This window comes from Nuphar pumila, chromosome 2, assembly GCF_984573655.1.
Source record: "Nuphar pumila chromosome 2, dmNupPumi1.hap1.1, whole genome shotgun sequence".
NCBI lineage: Eukaryota > Viridiplantae > Streptophyta > Magnoliopsida > Nymphaeales > Nymphaeaceae > Nuphar > Nuphar pumila.
In genome coordinates, this window is record NC_143250.1 from 86,791,483 (window position 1) to 86,804,424 (window position 12,942).

Below are 12,942 nucleotides of genomic sequence, written 5' to 3' on the forward strand. Positions count from 1 at the left end.
CAGATCGAGTTATACATCCAAACCTAACGGATACCTGAATTGGATTGCATGCAAAATATATATCTGATTAGCCTTTTCCATCTGAATCTCAACCCCTCTCCTAATATCCGATTAGGAGCTGAATCCGACATCATTTATTCCTAATTTAAAAGCTGTAAGGGATACAATGGTGATAGGTTTAACTATGGGATCTAACATGATCCAAATCCAACCAATTCTACCAGCCAACTTGCTTCGGGTCCGATTAGCTAAATGATCAAGCTTATTATTGGAATTTGGAGTCCAGTTTCAACAAAGATCCAGAAATATCCAATCATTCAGAATCCATGAGCAAATTCATAGATATGACAATGTCACGGTACTACTTGGATTTTGCATCTGATCTTATAAAGGATATTCTCTTATCCAGGCCCAAATATGATTATAACAGATACAATTACATTAAATATCTGCATCCGAACTGGATCCGATCCAACCAATTTAACTTCAAATTTAAAGGTTCAGTTTAAATGACATAAAAAAGTGAGGACTGATCTCATTGGAGGTGGCTATGATGGGAAGGCTCCAAATCAGTATTGCTTTATGCTACAAAGCAACAAATGTTATAACAACCCCGAAAACTATAGAAACTACGTGTACGACGTTTAGGGCCGGTTTGCATGTCACAGAAGAAGGAGGTTTTTGCACAAAGCACAAAGCGTTTTCGTAGGGCCCCACCGTAATTATGCAAACGGTGCCAAGCTTTTCCTAGCAGAAAAAGCAATCTCAAAATCAACGGCCACCCTCATTTCCACGGAAACCATTCGTAATTATGCAAACGGTGCCAAGCTTTTCCTAGCTGAAAAAGCGATCCCAAAATCAATGGCCACCCTCGTTTCCACGGAAACCATTCCTATGGAAAGGGGGGGTGGGGGCGTGATCCGCTTTCATTACCGCAGAAGGACATCGATGAGCGTGCCTCTTTGAACCCCATGCCCTCCGCAACCCCTTCACTATCTCCTCCGCGAAGCTCAGGGGCATCGCGTTCTCTCGGAGGCCCATCGACTTGTAGTATGCCTCTCCGCCGTGGTTCTCCGTCATGTTGGAAACCTGCCAGAATGAGAGGGATCCGACGGTGTTGATGAGCTGATCAGCGGAGACGTTCGGCAATCACAAAGAGAGCGTCAGCGTCATAGATGACGATCTGATTGGGGATGCCGAATGTCCCGCTCTCCTGCAGGATTCGGAGCTCGGAGACCGGCTGTAGCATGGAGATCCTATTGTGGAGCCGCTCAATGGCCTCCGACGAGTCGATCACGCGGGAGCTCATTTGTTTATTTCATTGTTCATCAAAATGTCATCAACTTGATGCTACAAAATATGATAACGGTAAAAATTAAAATCTTGGCAGTTTGGCGTGAATTTTGTTTGTTTTAAGAGAATTTAAGAATATGAAAATTCAATTCAAGATTTATATTCGGGGCAAAAATCAAATTTCAAATTCATATTTAGGGCAAAAATTCATGATTTTAGATGTAATTTTGTAATTAGATCCATATCAGACAAAAAACCATAATAAACTTGTTAAAATATGTAAAATGATGGATAAATCAGGTCATACCATCCGAAACTAAGTAATTTGATCTATTATCAATGAATGTCCAAGTTGTCCGCACATCATCATCAAACAACAAACATTTGAAACATAGCATTTGAGTACAGTCAACAAACATTGGACTTGGAACAATTGTTACAAAACGAACAAAACCAATGTTCTGTTCTGTCCTTTTTGTATATTTTGTCCAACCCTGGACAAGCCATCAAACATACCATTAAGAGCATGTTCGATGTGTCATTCCCAGCGGGATTCAGACGAAAATCTCTCGGGGAACAGTAGTTTCCATCAAACGTTGGATGCGATCGCCCGTGTTCATAATAATATGTGATTTTCAATCCACCTCTCCCTTATTATAGAATGAACAGGAATGGAGGGGACAAAAAAAATGCATCAACGGGTGCACTGCCCGTCGATGGGTCTCTCTCTCTCTCTCTCTCTCTCTCTTTCTCACTCTTGCTCTCCTTCTCTGCTTCAAACTCACCATCGCCAAGCTCCTTCCCCACCATCGCTGTGTTCCTTTCCCACTGCACCAGGTGCATCCTTTCTCCTCTCTCTCGCCTTATACCCTAACCGGTAAGGGCCTGCTCCCTTTCTTTCCTCCATTGTATAAGAGACACTCACAAGAGGAAAACCACGATAAGATTCTCCCCCTCTCTTTCCTCCATTATTTCTCCTCGAGCTCGCCTTCAAGATCACCGCCCAAGGACCCGTACAAGGAGCACACCTACGGGTTCGTCAAGAGATTGATAGAGAGCAATGATTTCTATTCCAAGGATTGCAATGCCCATAGAAAAGATTGATGCGATTGAGATTGTTTGTAGTTGGGAATCGATGGTGTTCAATTTTTTCTGGATTTATGATGTTGGGTAATGGTTAATTTGACGATGGTGGTGGTTGGTTGATGGTTTTACCAGATGGGTAGTGGAGAAACAAATGTTTTTGAAGGAAAAATAGAGATTGGGATGTTAATTAGTGTTAATTGATTGATTTGGTGAATGTTAGTTCTCAAAAATTTGATTAGGTTGAAGATCATAGAGTCCTCAGAGAATGTTGATATTAATGATGAGAGAGGAGCAAGGTTCATTCTCTGTCTCAAGGGGAGAGATTTTGCAACATATAGAATGAGATTGCTTCTGCCGTTACTGAGTTAGCAAGAATTAGATTGAGGGTTCAAAAAAAATTGGTTGGTGCAAAATAAGAAGCAATTGATCACTCTGAAGCAGGGGAATAGAAGAGGATCAATGATTTTTTTTGTTTATTAGATGAGAGAATAAAAAACTGTGAAATTTTGAATGGATCATCTATCTTGCATTATATGATCGAAGTAGCAGAAAAAAAAGGATCTGAGGTTCTGACATTAGTGGCGAATTTCCAAAACTTCTGTCTAAATAGTTTTTTGTTTATTAGAGCTTGTTTCTTTTTCTAATGCTGCTCCTTTTATTTGGTGCAATATGAGACGATAACCAAGCAAAACAAAAATTGTATATTTTATTAGATAATTCAATGCCGTTGAACTAGGAAACACCATGAATTGGTGATGAGCAAACATACAAAATGCATTATTGTAGTCAAATGATGAAATTGTAAGATGACCAATGCTAAGCTTATCATATAAAGAATATGTAATGAGGACACAAACTTAAGGTGGAGTCACAAGTTATTTTTTGATGACCAATGCTAAACCATGTTATTTTTTCGATCAACCTATACAATGATTGCAACAAGTTATAACTACATTAAGTTGCACCTTCATAACCTAAAAACCTCTTCTTTTCACCAAATGAAACAGTACACACTAAGTGTTTCATTGATCGGGTCATCATATTTGCATATGATATTGTTTTTTAGCATGAAACATTGAATTCCTTTATTTGTCTTGGTTGATCCTTTTCTTTTATTATCTACACCTACTAATGAGATCAATTCCAGCTTGAATGGCCAGTTTGTGGGAAGAGTATTTACAATTTTCTATGTAAAATGTATATTGAGTCCTTGTTAGCACTTTCTTGTGAAGGTATCAACATTTCAAGTTTCATACCGGTGTTTTTTTATCCCATCTATGATCTTATTGTTTTCCAACCATCTAATCATGAATCTTTCAACCTTCTTTGGATTAGTTAAGATTGTTAAATTCAATTAGATGCTAGATTCAGCTTCAAGACAGCTTCAAGACATGCACAAAACAATTTATTTCTGACCCACCTCTTAAAGCTATGGACAAACTCGTGCATATCAAAGTTTGATAAGGTGTCTTCAACTCAATACCTTCACAAATCATAACCACATAGCTGGCCATGCGATGAACCCAGGCAGTGGCGTACAGTGACGTTAAGCCACAACTTTTTCCTTTTCACTCTTTTGACATTATCCAATTCAAGATCTATATTCGAGGTAAAAATTCAGATTTGGGCCAAAAATCCAATTTGAGATTCATATTCAGGGCAAATATCCAATTTAAGATCCTTATTTTTTGAGCAAAATCTATATTTAGGGCAAAAATACCATTTAAGGTCTATATTCAGGGCAAAAATCCAATTCCAATTCCATATTCATGGCAAAAAATCTTGATTTTTAGATATAATTTCATAATTAGATCCATATATGAAAAAAAACCCATAATAAATTTGTTAAAACATATAAAATGGTGGATGGATCGGGTAATACAATCCAAAATAAAGTAATTCCACTCATTATCCATGACTGTCCAAGTTGTCCCGCACATCATCATCCTACAAGGGACATCTGAAACATAATATTTGAGTACAGTTCAAACAAACGTTGAATTTGAAATAGTTGTTACAGAACGAACATAACCAATATTCTGTTATGTTGTTTTTGTACATTTCGTCTAACCCTGGACAAATAGTCAAACGTACCCTAATTTAACTAAAGGTGCTGGCTAAAACGGGTTCCCACTTCCCCAGCTAGCGCTGACCGAAGCAGACCCACTAGGTTTGGTCTTGTCCCTGTCTTATCACATGTGATGAGGGCGGACGAGTCGTCTCGGATGCGAGAAGGTGCCTCCGATACGTATGAATGGGAAGATCTAGAACCTTATCTAAAAGAGGATCACGTGGTCGTCTCGGATGAAGTTTCTGGAAATGCGGCGGGAGATGCCACCCTTTTGCTCCTCTTTTAGGCCTTTTATTTCTCTGCCACCCTTCTTATATCTTCGTCCGACGTCCGACGTCCGCCTTCTAGAACGAGAACGCCCTCTAAGTCCGGCGAGATTCTCGACAGTTTTCCGACGGAAATTTCTGAAGAAAGCGGTCTTTTTTTGTCTTGATCAGATAAGCGACCCCGATCTCATTCCAGTTTGCGTTTTGGTAATTCAACGTTGTTTTTAAGATATTCCGCCGGGATCCAGCCGGAGATCTCTTTTTGCAAGGTGGAGGAGATGGTTTCTTCGGCGGAGCAGAACGGCGAGGCGACGTCCGGCGGAGACGCTCACAGGTCCTTGCCGACGCCCTTCCTGGCGAAGACGTACCAGCTCGTCGACGATCCGTCGGTGGACGACGTGATCTCGTGGAACGACGACGGGTCGGCGTTCATAGTGTGGCGCCCGGCGGAGTTCGCCCGCGACCTCCTCCCCAAATATTTCAAGCACAACAACTTCTCCAGCTTCGTGCGGCAGCTGAATACGTACGTAAGTATCGTATACGGATCCATATGCTACGCACGTCGCCTCCTAATATTTTTTTCGGGTTTTCCCCCCTCTTAATTTTTCCCTAGGGTTTTCGGAAGATCGTTCCCGACCGGTGGGAATTCTCTAACGATTGCTTCAGGAAGGGCGAGAAGAGGATGCTGTGCGAGATCCACCGCCGGAAGAACCCCCAGTTGGAGAATTCACCGGCGAACCTGCAGGGATCCCCGACGAACTCTGGCGAGAAGCCGGCAGCCTCGTCGATCTTCCCGGCGAGGGAGACGGCGGCCGTAACGGTGGCGATCGCGTACCCCGGGAATGGCGCCACCGCGGCGGAGCTCCTGGAGGAGAATGAGAGGCTGAGGAAAGAGAACTTCCGCCTGAGGCAGGAGCTCAATCATATGAAGGGCCTCTGCAGCAACATCTTCGCCCTCGTGACGAGGTGCGCCAACCGGTGGGAGAACGGGTTCACGTCAACCACAGCTGGAAAGCCGGAGGAGACGCCCGTCCAGCGGCAACCGAAGAGGGAGGATGAAGTGGTGGTGGAGGAGGTGGAGGATGAGGATGAGGAGGAGAAGGAGGTGGTGGTGGAGGAGGAGACGCCGGGGAACGGTGCAGAGGAGAAAGAGGAAGCGACGAGAAGAGGGGCATCGAGCCGGAGACTCTTCGGCGTTCCGATACGAACGAGGAAGCGGGACAGAGAGGAACCGGACCGAAGCGAGGCGGTGGCGGAGGCCAAATTTGAGCAGTTGGGTCCGGAGCCGCAATCTTCGTGGCTCCAGTATGGGTGTCCAGTCAACCATAGGTTTGAATTTTGGGAACCCGCCGGAAAATGAGGGTGACTCGCACGTGCCATCCTTTCAGTTTCGGCGTATATTCCCTCGAAACTGAAATTTGTATAAAAGACCGCACAGCGATGAAATCAAAAGTATTTTCCTTTTACCATGAAAAATTTCGGCCGTCGATCTTTGCGATTACCGTCAGGAGAAACCACTCGGGGGGAACATGTCCTGGTGGGCTCAAGGTTTGACTACTCTTTAATAGGTCAAAATTTTTACAGAATCGTCTCCTCTAGGGGGTCCACGGATCGGGTTTGGTTCAGGCTCAGGTGAAACCAAACTTGACCCCAATTTTCGAGTATGGTATCGGCTTCCGGGTCTAATCAAACCTATCATAAAAGAAACCATACTTGAACCCGATAATAATTACATGAACCAGACCTTGGCTAAACCGGGTAAAACAGTTTTTTTTATCATTTTTACATTGAAAAATTGTGGGTCTTAATCCGAACTCAGGTTGGGCCAGAGTCTGGTCACTACAACAGAGCAGTAGATTAGCGACGATCACCTTCCGTCGCTAATCCGTCGCTAATCCGTCGCTAACCATGTTAGCGACGGATTAGCGACAACGCGGCGACAATATGCTTACGTCACGAATATTTCGACGCTAACTGGCGACAGAATAATTTCGTCGCCAAGTCCGTCGCTAATTGCGACGGAATAACGAGCGCTATATTCCGTCGCCAATCCGCCGGTACTAAACGGCGACCACGGCGTGGCGACGGATTTAATTCCGTCGCTAAGCCGTCGCTAGATTAATATGAATAGCGACAGAATCATCCGTCGCTAATCCGTCGCAAAAACGAAAAAAAATCAAAAAAAATTTATTTAAAAATTAATTACGGAGAACTGTACAATTTATATTTCCTGTACAATTTATATTTCCTGTAAATAAAAAACAAACCACACAAAAAAATTCATATAACAAGTATCTATAATAATTAATCGTTCCACCTTAAAACTAAGAAGTTTAATTATTTACAATTCAACAATTACAATTAGGAAAAATAAAAAAAATAGAACTTCTTCAACACAGTCCTCTAATCATCGCCAAGATTTTGTGCGTCTTCTTGTTCATTGTCTTTATCTGTCCCTTCAGCTCCACTACCCTGATTATCGCTAGCAGCCTACACAAGAAAAGAACAGTCAGTATTGATAAACAAAATATAATGAAATAAATTACACACTATATGTGATTCTATCATGTGCTCATGTGTGATCTAAGGCAATAAAAAAACTCTATATGTGATTCTATCATGCTCATATGTGTGCTAAGGCAGTCAAAAAATTGAATATGTGATTATAGCATGTTCATATGTGTTCTAAGGCATATAAAAAAACTCTATATGTGATTCTACCATGCTCAGATGTGCTTTAAGGCAAGCAAAAAACTATATATGTGATTCGATCATGCTCGTATGTGTGCTAAGGCAGTAAAAAAATTGAATATGTGAATATAGCATGCTCATATGTGCTCTAAGGCAGGCAAAGCCAAAAATTTTATATGTGATTCTATCATAAATGATATATAACATGTTCATATGTGTTCTAAGGCAGTTAAAAAACTCTATATGTTATTATAGCATGTTCATATGTGTGCTAAGGCAGTCAAAAAACAGAATATGTGATTATAATATGCTCATATGTGTTCTTAGGCAGTAAAAAAACTGAATATGTGATTATAGCATGCTTATGTGTTCTAATGCAATCAAAAAAACTTTATATGTGATTCTATCATGCTCATATGTGCTCTAAGACAGACAAAAAGTTAAATATATATATATGTGATTCTATCATGCTCATATGTGTGCTAAGGCAGTAAAAAAATTGAATATGTGATTATAGCATGTTCATATGTGTTCTAAGGCATCTAGAAAAACTCTATATGTGATTCTACCATGCTCAGATGTGCTTTAAGATAGTCAAAAAAACTATATATGTGATTATACCTGAGAGGGACCTGGAATCGAAGATCCCCTATCCTGAACAGCGGCCTTGATCTCATTTCGGAGAAAGGGGGCGACGATGTATTGGAAGTAGTTATTCAGTGATTCATTAATGATCTCGCGTACATCATCACCGGAAAAAATAGTCGGCTGCTTGGAGCTTATGTCGGCGCAAGAAGTTGGTGAGCCGTAACTGGAAGAACCAATAACTGGTGAAGTATTCATATTACTCCCAAACCCGAACACGCGACCTTTTTTGGGTTCACCTGCTGCAGTCACCCATGCTGTAGGATCAAATGATGGATGCTGAGTAGCGTCTTCACCATATCGCTCTACCATTTGTTGCTCATATGCCTCCTACAAAATAATGTTTAAAGTATTCATTAATAATTAATGATAACATTATGATGACTTGCATATATATTGCAATGATTATTAATAGAATTAATACATACCATTGTCGTTCTCGCCTTCTCTGATACGAAGACTCCCGTGGTCTTCCGTTTATGTGTTTCTACAAACACATCCTTATATGGTACACTGCCTCCTTTTTCTGCTTCCTGCGAAGTTAAATGACAAAAGATTTAGTACACAAATTTGCAACTATACTTATAAAATTAATATTATATATTGATGAGTTACCATTTTCTTTAGGTGGCTCCCAAATGTCTTAGATCCACCTGTGTGTAGATGGGCTTCGGGCATCTTCGATCGATTTTGTGAAGCCTTCGCAGAGCGATTTTTAAATGCATCTCCCGCCCACATATCGCACATTTCATCCCAGTAATCTCTCCTGATAGTAATAGGACCATGGCCCTTCCACAGTAATGGATCATCTACTACGCCAGATGCTTTTTTTGCTGCAGTCTTCATAGTGTGCAGCATGTCTGCAAATCGATTGGCAGCCACCTTCTGCCACACCTTCCTTGCATCATTTTCTTCCACCGTAGTTGCAAAGCGATTCGAAGCCTACAAATATTTTCAGAAAGTTAGTAGACATTGCTTAAATAAATTAAATATGAAACACATTAACTATGAGGAACAACTGTATACCATGAATGAGGACCACAATCTGTCTAATACCTCCTTTGGGTACTCTTTCCATTGAGCAACTGGTCCTGGTAGATGTTGAAGAAGTAAATTCATAATCTCCCGTACTACTTCTTGTGGCTCAAACCTCGTGCTGCACATGAATTGTTACACAGTAAATATCAATATAAAATATTTAAAAGATATGCAATAATTGAAAACAAAATACTTACGGTCGATTATCGATATACACTATTCGAATGAGTCTTCTTGTGCCAGCCTGTGAAGACCCTGTTTCCTGTGTTGGCTGTTGACTTGTGCGATCAACTGGTGTAGGTGGGTCGTATACAGGCGCAACATCATCTGTAAAAAAATACACACCAAGTTCTCAGAATGTGCATTTGAACTAATCAAGCATCTAATTAGTTATATGATATACCTATCACAGGAGCCCGTGAAGATGAAGGTTGAGCCTGGCTACTACTGGATGAGCGACCACTATAACCTCCACGAACCATATTCTAACAAATAACATATGTCATACAATACATTCAAATAATTCACATCAAGTATTACAATGCATTCAAGTCATTCACATCAAGCATTGCAATGCATTCAAATAATTCAAATCATTGACATCAAGTATTGCACTAATTCAAATCATTCGTTAATTGCATAAATTATAATACATTCAGATAAATTACAATGCATTCGAATCATTCGTATCAAGTATTACAATACATTGTAATAAAATTTTTAATCATTCACACCAAGTATTGCAATACAACTCACATCAAGTATTACAATGCATTTAAATAGAGGTTTGTAGTATAAGATTTTTTTCACTAGCTTGAGAATTCTTCCTCGTCACTAGTTTGACTTTCTTCTTCTTCTTCTTCTTCTTCTTCTTCTTCTTCTTCTTCTTCATTGTTTGCCCATCCACTTGGTACATCATTTGGATCACATTCCTCTATGAATGTTTCATCAGCTAATGGAGATATGACATGCATATCATGCGCAACATCGTGACCATAAGCGAAGTCACAGACATCATCTGATTGATAGTAATCACTGTCTTCAGCTAACTCATCTTCTTGTAACTGATCATACTCGGGGTATAGTTTGGATTTCACCTTGCAAACTGCCCACCATTCATTTCTATCTGACTTTTTTATACTCGGATATGAAGTATAATAAACTTGTTGAGCTTGCGAGGCTAATATGAATGGTTCATATGTTCCAAACCTGGATTTATGATTCACCTCCACAATGCCTGAAGCTTTGTCGAGTCTTGTTGCAGTTGGATCAAACCAATGACACTTGAATACCGTAACCCTGTTATTCATGCCTAAGTAAGTCAACTCCATTATTTCCTCTATAACACCGTAGTAATCATGTTCATTTTCACCGTAGCTGCTACCCTTGACACACACGCCACTATTTATCGTTGATTTGTTTATACCGTAGTCTTTTGTATGGAATCGATAACCATTTACGATATACCCGTTGTAGCATTGCACAACTTTGGTCGGACCATTTTCTAAATCACATATTCCTTGATCTTTAACATCACCATGGCGAACCTACGCACAGACATAAACAATTATTGTGATCACGATCAATTAAGTAACTTAGTGTTGTTTATAAGTACAAAATTTATGTTAGCTTCTTTACCAACTGTTTCAACCACTCCACAAACTTAGTTTCACGTTCTTTTTGTACTTCTGCATTAGTGAGATGTGAAACTTTGCTTTGCAACTCCAGATCAAATCGTCTGCAAACCACAAATACTTATATTACCGAGCCATGTATCCACATATAGAACATAAAAGGATTTATAATTGAGTTGCATATACATATACTTACTCGATGTATGGGTCGATCGCTGAACAATTAAAAAGAATATAGATGTGTGCTGCATCTTGCTCTCGATCTGTCAATAGCCTTGATCGGCAACTACCAAATGCATGCCCAAGTCGTTGAAATATCGACAGCTTGTCAGCTACAGTTACTTGTTCTCCATCATCGTTACGGGGCGGGCATGTGTAACGTGTTGAAATATGAGGTTCGAAGTACATAGATGAGAAATTTGAAATCTCTTCTAAAGTGTACGCCTCACAAATAGAGCCTTCTACTCTTGCTTTATTACGAACCTTTTTTTTTAGGTCGAACATGCATCTGACAAGAATATACATTTCAAATTTTAAATATCTGTCATTAAAGAGACAAATATAAAAAAACATATACCTTTCAAATGGGTACATCCATCGATATTGCACAGGGCCACCAACCCTTAGTTCATATGGCAAATGTATGATCAAATGTTCCATAACATCGAAAAATGCTGACGTAAATATCTTTTCTAACAGACAAACAGTGGTGATGACAGAGTCCTCGAGATTCTTTACATCTGATACAATGACCTCCGATGCGCACAATGTTCTGAAAAATCCGCTCAACTCAGACAATACCCCCCATATAGGTTTGTCTAACATATCATGGAATGCTAGGGGTATCAATCGTTGCATAAAGATATGACAATCATGGCTCTTCAACCCATATAACTGTCCATCGTCAATCTTCACAGCCCGAGCAATGTTAGAGACATATCCATCTGGAAATCTCAGTTGTCTCAACCATTGACATACATGTTTTATTTGATCAGGTCCGAGCACGTACTTCGCCTTTGGTTTCAGTACTTTGCCATTATACTCTTTGAGTTCCAATTCTGGTCTTTTACATATTAATTTTAAATCCATACGGGCCTTCGGATTATCATTCGTTTTTCCTTTAATATTCATTACTGTATTGAACACATTATCAAACACATTTTTCTCTACATGCATCACATCCAAATTATGTCGTATCAATAGGGTCGGCCAATACGGTAGTTCCCAAAAAATAGATTTTTTCGTCCAATTGTGTTCCTTCCCAAATCCACGGAAGGGTGTAGGACTGCGGGCATCTGTTAATACATCTGGAAAGTATCGCAATCTTCTTAAAATCTCTATGCCAGACAATCTTGAGGATGGACCTTCCATTTCAGTTGTGCCTGCTGTAAATGCATTCTTTTGACGTCGGAACGGATGATCGCTGGGTAGAAATCGACGATGGCAATCAAACCAGCAAGGCTTCCTTCCATGCCTCAATCTAAAAGCTTTGGAATCCTCCATGCAGTACGGACAAGCCAACCTCCCATGTGTGCTCCAACCAGATAACATACCATATGCAGGGAAGTCACTGATTGTCCATAGAACAGCGGCCTTCATGTTGAAATTTTGTTTTTTGTGGGCATCATACGTGGTAACACCGTCATCCCACAGTACTTTTAATTCATCAATCAATGGCCTTAGATATACATAAAGATTTTGGCCAGGTGAGGTCGGACCAGGGATCAACAGAGACAAGAAAAGATTTGGACGTTTCATACACAAGCTTGGTGGAAGGTTGTATGGAGTTACAAATACTGGCCAGCATGAGTATGGAGTTGATCTACCCCCAAATGGATTAAATCCATCTGTACATAGACGGAGTCTAACATTTCGCACTTCCATTGCGAAGTTCTGATGAGTACGATCAAAGTGCTTCCAAGCTTCAGCGTCAACAGGATGCGTGATCTTGTTTTCATCGTGTTGAACTTTATTTGCATGCCATCTCATGTGTTTAGCTGTCTTTGAAGACATATACAATCGCTGCAATCTAGGAGTGATAGGAAAGTAGCGGAGCGACTTGTATGAAACTTCCTTTGATCTCGTGCTACCATTGCCTCTTGTCTTTGGCTTGAACCGAGGATGCCCACATGACGGGCATGATATGTCGTTTTCCTGCTCCTTGAAATACAACATGCAGTGATTTGGACAAGCATCAATCTTTTTGTAACCCATACCT

General features: G+C 40.4%; 1 pseudogene across 1 annotated transcript; it reads left to right on the plus strand.

Moving 5' to 3' along the window:
* The first annotated feature begins 4,779 nt into the window (after positions 1-4,779).
* Positions 4,780-6,076, plus strand: LOC149845947 (heat stress transcription factor B-2a pseudogene; annotated as a pseudogene). The gene is made up of 2 exons (XR_016428027.1): positions 4,780-5,243; positions 5,330-6,076. The product of XR_016428027.1 is annotated as a heat stress transcription factor B-2a pseudogene (transcript).
* Positions 6,077-12,942: the final 6,866 nt, after the last annotated feature.